This window comes from Nicotiana attenuata, unplaced genomic scaffold (genome assembly GCF_001879085.1).
Source record: "Nicotiana attenuata strain UT unplaced genomic scaffold, NIATTr2, whole genome shotgun sequence".
NCBI classification, from domain to species: Eukaryota; Viridiplantae; Streptophyta; class Magnoliopsida; order Solanales; family Solanaceae; genus Nicotiana; species Nicotiana attenuata.
The window spans coordinates 161,947-169,911 of NW_017671237.1; positions in this window are offsets into that span (position 1 = coordinate 161,947).

Consider the following 7,965-nt stretch of genomic DNA (forward strand, 5'->3'; position numbering starts at 1 on the left):
CAGTGTGTGTAAGGTGGGGTGGGGGGGGGGGGGGAAGGTAATTTGTAAGAATATTGGGAGACTTCGTTTTCCCAACAAATGATCAAACATAAAATGAGTCCGGAACCAAAATGTGGTTCTTTTGGACTCAAACTACACAAATAGGTGTAAAAAAAAAAAGTTACCATACTATATATAACGCCAGAAAACCTGGCGCTATACATTCACGGTAACTGCACCGTTAATGTATAGCGCCAGATTTTCTAGCGTTATACAAAAAAAATCTGAAACAGCTGATATAGTGCCATAAAAAGTGGCGCTATATGTATATACTCTTTCTTTTTCTTTTTGGTAATTATTAGACATCATTTAACTACAATCATTTAGTTATTGCTCTACTATTTATGAATATTCATTTAATAAGTTTTCTAATATTTAATAATAGTCATTAATGATTTTCCTAATATTTAGAACTTTGAAATCAATTAAAACTTTATATGTTAGTAAAATTTTCCTTATCTTAATTATGTAGATTATTTTCACCCCAATCATTTAGTTATTGCTCTACTATTTATGATATTAAAAAATTATTACCTCCCAAATGAAGAAACAATATAAGGTAATATATTTTTATAAAATTTCATCTAGTTATTGCATTCCATCTCTTGTTTGATCGTGGGCTAATTTGATCAACTTCTGAACTCAATCGAATAAAAAAAGTTAAATTATAACTACTATATGTTTTTTTCTTATTAGATTGACAAAAATTACATTTAAAAATTATTCACGGAATATTTGGGTTGGTTCTTGACTGGCAAACAATTTTGGACAAATAAATTTGATCCAACTTGTTAATGCGACTTGAAATTGAAAGTTCGTCAGTTTAGGACTTAAAAAGTACAATCAAACCTCTTTATAACAGGTTCGTTTGTTTTAGTTTTTTTTATTGTTATAGCTAATTGATGTTATAGAGAACATATATTATAATCTAGTATAGAAATTGGTTCCTAATATGTAGATTATTTAGAACTTTCCTTATCTTTATTATTATGATCTAATTATAAATATAGTGTACTTATTATTATTTTTAATATTATTAACTTGTTCAACTAATTTCGATAGAATTTGCATGAATTTAATTGCTTAATTTATATATAAGACATAATTAGTGATTAGTTAGTAGAAAGTGGTTTTCTTAAATAATTTTTATGTGTAATTTTTGATAAATTAAATATTTAAAACAATTGAGGGTATTGTAGTAAACTTATCAGTTTAAGTACAGTACGATACAGTCAAACCAAACAGCAAAATGTTATTTAACAACAACGAACAATACAATCTATCCAAACATTGTATTCATAAAACGATACGATACAATACAATACAGTACAATACGATGCATTATAAAACAATGGGGAACAGTGATCCAAACAGAGTGTTAGCTTCTTTTTTTTAGGAGTTGACAACAACACTTTTTTTCCATGACGTCCGTAATATTTCTTGTTAGTTTTAATAAATGGCAGCAATTTTAGTTTTATTATTATATATGATAATAATCATGAACTGCTACTTGCTAACACAAATTTTAATCTTGTTGTATTTTGTGGTAGTACAATATATTCAAAGTGCAAATAAATTGACAACATATTTCATAGTTATTTCATATGTCTAATAATTACCAACTTATTTACTTTTATGTTAAATATTAGAAAACTTATTAAATGATATTCATAAATAGTAGAGCAATAACTAAATGATTGTAGTTAAATGATGTCTAATAATTACCAAAAAGAAAAAGAAATTTTTATGGCACTATATCAGCTGTGTCAGATTTTTTTTGTATAACGCCAGAAAATCTGGCACTATACATTAACGGTTCAGTTATCGTTACTGTATAGCGCCAGGTTTTCTGGCGTTATATATAGTATGGTAACTCTTTTTTTTTACACCTATTTGTGTAGTTTGAGTCCAAAAGAACCACATTTTGGTTCCGAACTCAACATAAAATGCTTGTCAAAAAATGAATAGATAGTCTGCTAACCCCTTATCGTAAAATCCTGGTACTCTACTGTATATGGGATTTCTGCAGTGACTTATGATAATGATTATCTTTCATAGAAATTTGTTTTTTTGAATGAATGATTATCAGGTGTGCTTTTTTATTTATTGATTGACTTATCAATGCTCTCTCTTTTTCGAATTGTCACTCACCTTTTTAACATACTCTATACAAAATGACTTTACTAGTTCTTGTACTTTCTTAAAATTTCTTCCAAAATCCAATGGTCCTTTTTTTTTTCCTTTTCTATTTCATGCTTAGTTACATCTTAAAAAGAGGATTATACTAAAGCAGACAGATCGTTAAAGATGTTTTATTGGATAAAACAAACTAAAAGTTAGCAGCTTTTTATCATAAGAAATCATGGGGTTTTTCTTTTTAGCCCATGTTTTGACTTGATCTTTTCTTGATTTAAAATATCACGTAAAAGATCGTTTCTTTGCCCAATGGAAAGTACCAAGTTACGTGTCAATTTAGGTTTTACCATGTACAAAATCCTTTAAGTTTGAAACCATAATTCATTACCCAATAATATAACAAGACTACCCTCTTTTTCCTTTTTGAACTAAACGAGGAATAATAGCCATGTATCAGAGGAGAAGCAGAATCTTTCCCTGCGTTAATCATCTAATATATGCTCCATAAATTGAGAACTACGTGGAGCCTTGACGTAACTGTATAGTTGTTTGTGATCCATAAGTTACGGGTTCGAGCCGTGGAAGTGGCCACTAATATTTGCATCAAAATGTACTGTCTACATCATACTCCTTAAAGTTTGGCTTTTCCTTGAACCCTACATGAATACGGAATATTTTGTGCAACGAGCTGTCTTGACAGAAAATATGATTATGTGTCTAAATGGATCTTTTAAGTCCGAGAATCTGGAGATGTCTATTGATTATCTTGAGAATTATTTTTATAACCCACAGGTATCTCTCTTTGATATTCGAATCAACCTCTATAACCTTTTCTAGAAGGATATATTAGAACAAGGAACCTTTAGTTAGGCAAAGACCCTTTCGTCGTTTGAGTTACATGCATTTAGACCCCTCCTCTCTAGCAGAGTCAGCGGCGGAGGTAAGACTTTCGCTCAAAGGAGTTAAAAATAATTAAAAAAGCAAATATGCGAAAAAAATTAAGAAAATTTAATATTTATCCTATATACAAAAAAAGAAGAAGAAAATTTATCATTTTATATACATGTAATTTTCTTGTCTCCCCTAGCTCCTCCCTTGTGCGGAGGGCCCCCACTCCCTCATTTCATGTTATGATTTGGTTGTCAAGTAGGGGCGGATCCACTTCCCGACCTACCGGTTCACGTGAACCAAGTAAATTTTTTTCAAATAGTGTAAATGTATTCGAAAATTTATTAAATATCTATAAATGTTTGAATGTGAACCTAATTACTATTGAAAATTTACTCGAGGTCGTTACATGAACCCATAAACAATAAATCCTGAATCCGTCTCTGTTGTCAAGTGCATCTTAATAACACGTAAACTCGGTTGACATGATTAATAAACAAAAAACTTGGAGGCACGAACCTAAACTTTTTTTCTTTCATATTAGCTATTGCATTATACCAAGAAAACTCAGAGCAGACGACATACTCAAGTTGATTGTAGAAATGGAGCAAGATATATATTAATCCTAAATCAACACACACCTAATTAAACAAAGAAATAAAGTCTGGAACTTATGATTAGAAAATGTGCCGAGTTGGGCGGCTAGGCTGCATTAAGCTAAAACACGACTTTTAATTTTTTCTCATTAAGAGATCCTAGTGTCCTAATCATTCTTAACCTCTAATAACCTGTGACGACCCAAAGGGTCATCACCTGTATTCCTGCTCCCTTTGTAGTTCTGAGGCCGCGAAAAACCTCATTTGGGGTTGCCTCGAGTTTGTGTGCGCAGTCCGGGCGCGAAGCCGGAACGTTTAAATATGAATTTGTGAAAATAATAATAATAATAATAATAATAATAATAATAATAATAATAATGAATTTGATGTTTAAATTGATTGAGTTTGACCTTGGTCAACGTTTTGGGCAAACGGACCCGGACTCGTGATTCGACAGTCCCGGAGGGTCCGTAGGAAATTTTGGGACTTGGGTGTGTGCCCGGAATCAGATTCCGAGGTCCCAAGTCCGAGAAATGAATTATTGTGTGAAATTGTTTTCTGAAAATAATTAAAGAATTTGAAAGTGTTATTTGTTTAGAAGACTGTGTTGTTGGGCTCGTATTTTGGTTCCGACGCCCGGCACAAGTCTTAAATATGATTTAAGCAGTTGCTGTAAAGTTTGGTTAGATTTGGACGTCGTTTGACGTGTTTTGGACCCAAAAAAAAACTCTAAACTTGATGTCTTATGAAAATTGGAAGGAAATCATGGGTCTTGAGGCCTAATTTGATGATTACGATGTTGTTTTGGCAATTGGATCGCACGGATGAGTTCGTAGGATGTTATTGAGTTAGTGTGTATGCTTGGGTTGGAGCCCTGAGGGCTCGGGTGAGTTTTGAGTAGGTCCCGGGAGGCCTTAGGCTTAAAGTATCAGATGTTGCAGTGTTGCAGGCCCCAGCGCGGCCGCGGTCATTTTCGCACGGTCCGCGCTGGAAGCCACGCGGCCGCGGTGCAGTCCGCGTGGCCAGATTCAGAGGGGTCCTCAGCCTTGGTTTGACCAGCGCGGCCGCGCACCAAGTTCGTGCGGTCCGCGCTGGGAGATTCAGAGAAGGCCCCAGGTGCAAGACGCCAGCGCGGCCGCGCACCAAAATCGCGCGGTCCGCGCTGGGTAGGTTCAGAGAGTTGTTTTCCCTCCTCCCTCGGCGCGGCCGCGGGGCGATTTTGCGCGGTCCGCGCCAGTCCTTCAGCAAACGTATATAAATCTGAGATTTTCAGTCATTTTACACTTTTCAAACCAAACTACAAGAGCGATTTTCAACGATCCTCTCNATCCAATGCTAACGGTCTCTCTCCTACTGGAATATATGTAAGGCTACCCATGCTCTCAGCCTTCCTACTCAAGGCATCAACCACTATATTGGCCTTCCCAGGATGATAAAGAATGGTGATATCATAGTCCTTTAATAGCTCTAACCACCTCCATTTCCTACGGATCAGGGTACGCAGTTTACCTCACGCTTCTGGAGAGCGGTTCAGCGAGAGTTGGGCACAAGGGTAGACTTGAGCACAGCATTTCATCCCCAGACGGACGGTCAGTCCGAGCGGACTATTCAGATTTTGGAGGACATGCTCCGAGCTTGTGTTATTGATTTTGGAGGTTCGTGGGATCAGTTCTTGCCTTTGGCGGAGTTTGCTTACAACAACAGCTACCAGTCTAGCATCTAGATGGCTCCTTATGAGGCTTTATATGGTAGGCGATATCGGTCTCCGGTTGGATGGTTTGAGCCGGGAGAGGCTCGGTTGATAGGTACGGATTTGGTCCAGGAGGCCTTGGACAAGGTCAAGATCATTCAGGAGAGGCTTCGTTCAGCACAGTCTAGGCAGAAGAGTTATGCAGACCGTAAGGTTCGAGATGTAGCTTTCATGGTTGGTGAGCGGGTATTGCTCCGAGTGTCGCCTATGAAGGGCGTGATGAGATTTGGGAAGAAGGGCAAGCTTAGCCCTAGGTACATTGGCCCGTTTGAGATTCTTGATCGAGTGGGAGAGGTGGCTTATAGACTTGCGTTGCCACCCAACTTATCAGCCGTGCATCCAGTTTTCCATGTATCCATGCTTCAGAGGTATCACGGCGATCCTGCCCACGTGTTAGATTTCAGTTCTGTCCAGTTGGACAAGGACTTATCCTATGAGGAGGAGCCGGTAGCCATTCTGGACCGGAAGATTCATCAGTTGAGATCCAAGAGTTTCTCTTCTGTTCGTGTTCAGTGGAGAGGTCAGCCTCCTGAGGCATCGACCTGGGAGTCCGAGTCCGATATGCGGAGCCGTTATCCCCACCTTTTCCCCGACTCAGGTACTCTTTTCTTTTGTCCGTTAGAGGAAGAACGGTTGTTTTAGAGGTGGAGAATGTGACGACCCAAAGGGTCATCACCTGTATTCCTGCTCCCTTTGTACTTCTGAGGCCGCGAAAAACCTCATTTGGGGTTGCCTCGAGTTTGTGTGCGCAGTCCGGGCGCGAAGCCGGAACGTTTAAATATGAATTTGTGAAAAAAAATAATAATAATAAATTTGATGTTTAAATTGATTGAGTTTGACCTTGGTCAACGATTTGGGCAAACGGACCCGGACTCGTGATTCGACAGTCCCGGAGGGTCCGTAGGAAATTTTGGGACTTGGGTGTGTGCCCGGAATCAGATTCCGAGGTCCCAAGTCCGAGAAATGAATTATTGTGTGAAATTAAAGAATTTAAAAGTGTTATTTGTTTAGAAGACTGTGCTGTTGGGCTCGTATTTTGGTTTCGACGCCCGGCACAAGTCTTAAATACGATTTAAGCAATTGCTGTAAAGTCTGGTTAGATTTGGACGTCGTTTGACGTGTTTTGGACCAAAAAAAAACTCTAAACTTGATGTCTTATGAAAATTGGAAGGAAATCATGGGTCTTGAGGCCTAATTTGATGATTACGATGTTGTTTTGGCGATTGGATCGCACGGATGAGTTCGTAGGATGTTATTGAGTTAGTGTGTATGCTTGGGTTGGAGCCCCGAGGGCTCGGGTGAGTTTTGAGTAGGTCCCGGGAGGCCTTAGGCTTAAAGTATCAGATGTTGCAGTGTTGCAGGCCCCAGCGCGGCCGCGGTCATTTTCGCGCAGTCCGCGCTGGAAGCCACGCGCCCGCGGTGCAGTCCGCACGGTCCGCGTGGCCAGATTCAGAGGGGTCCTCAGCCTTGGTTTGACCAGCGCGGCCGCGCACCAAGTTCGTGCGGTCCGCGCTGGGAGATTCAGAGAAGGCCCCAGGTGCAAGACGCCAGCGCGGCCGCGCACCAAAATCGTGCAGTCTGCGCTGGGCAGGTTCAGAGAGTTGTTTTCCCTCCCTCCCTCGGCGCGGCCGCGGGGCATTTTTGCGCGGTCCGCTCCAGTCCTTCAGCAAAGTATATAAATCTGAGATTTTCAGTCATTTTACACTTTTTCAAAACCCAAAACACAAGAGGCAATTTTCCAAACGATCCTTCTCCTTCAAAACGATTGATAAGTGATTTCTAACTTATTTTTCTTTGCTTCTTAACATCTTTAAAGATAATTTCAACTTCAAAACAAAGATTTTAATGGGGAAATTGGGAATTTAGGGTAGAACCTAGGTTTTCTAAAATTGGGGGTTTTGGACCTCAATTCGGGGTCCGATTCCAAAATAACTTACATATTTGAGTTCTTGGGGGAATGGGTAAACGGGTTTTGGTTCGAACCTCGGGTTTTGACCATGTGGGCCCGGGGGCATTTTTGACCTTTAGGGGTAAATTGATGAAAAATCTATAATTAGTCATTGGGTTTGATTTGTTTAGCACACATTGATATCATGAAATCCTTATTGTATAGATTTCGTCGAGTTGGAGCCGAATTCGAGAGGGAAAGCGGTTGTGGAGGATTGTATTGGCCGCGGAAGTTGAGGTAAGTGTTTGGTTTAACCCTAGCTTGAGGGAATAGGAGTCGAGTCTTGTTTGCTAATTGCTTAATGATCGAGTACGATGTATAGGCGTGGTGACGAGTTCCTATACATTGGAGTCTAGCATGACCGTGACGTCCTTATATGAAGATTTTTGGATATTTTTATACCTTCCATGCTTTATAGATGGCTTCTATGCGTTGTAGACACCTTGTGAAAGATATTGTGATTGTGGAACTTCGTGGAGCATTGGCTCGGTCTGAAATACAAATGGTGAGAGCATATGAAATGAGAAAGGCCTTAGAGCTTGACACGAGTGCTAATGAGAATTAGGATATGAAAATAAAAGAAGAAGAGAAATAATGATTTACTCTTG